At 43.3% G+C, this 448-nt stretch overlaps 1 non-coding gene across 1 annotated transcript; it reads right to left on the reverse strand.

Annotated features, from left to right (window-relative positions):
* LOC145573530 (small nucleolar RNA R71) lies at positions 1–106 on the reverse strand. Its single transcript, XR_014097526.1, has one exon. It is a non-coding gene; the product is annotated as a small nucleolar RNA R71 (small nucleolar RNA).
* Between the last annotated feature and the right edge of the window lie 342 nt (positions 107–448).

Consider the following 448-nt stretch of genomic DNA (forward strand, 5'->3'; position numbering starts at 1 on the left):
AAGCAAGAGCTCTTATTCAAAGCTTCAAGCAAAAGTCAAATGAAAGTCTTTATGAGGCATGGGAAAGGCATAAGGAGTACCAAAGAGAGTGCCCACACCATGGGATTCCTACCTATCAAATCATCCAAATCTTCTATGGAGGTTTAAGCCCCCAAGCAAGTCTTGCTTGGATGCCGGTGCCGGAGGCTCTATCATAAATAAAACGGAGGATGAAGTGACGGACTTAATTGAAGATGTGGTAAGGTATCATATGGATTAGGAGGAAGGTGAGACAGAGTTGACAAGCAAAAGTGGTTCAACGGTTTATTCAATCGACCATCTCAATGCCATCAACAATTTGTCCTCACAAATCTCAAACTTGGGAAAGGAGATGACCTTAATTATGGCAAAGCGTGAGAGTGCTTCTGCACAATCACCTATTCTTCCCTCCCACAATAAGGGGAGAGGT

Source organism: Chenopodium album, chromosome 12, assembly GCF_948465745.1.
Source record: "Chenopodium album chromosome 12, dcCheAlbu1.1, whole genome shotgun sequence".
Taxonomy (NCBI): domain Eukaryota; kingdom Viridiplantae; phylum Streptophyta; class Magnoliopsida; order Caryophyllales; family Amaranthaceae; genus Chenopodium; species Chenopodium album.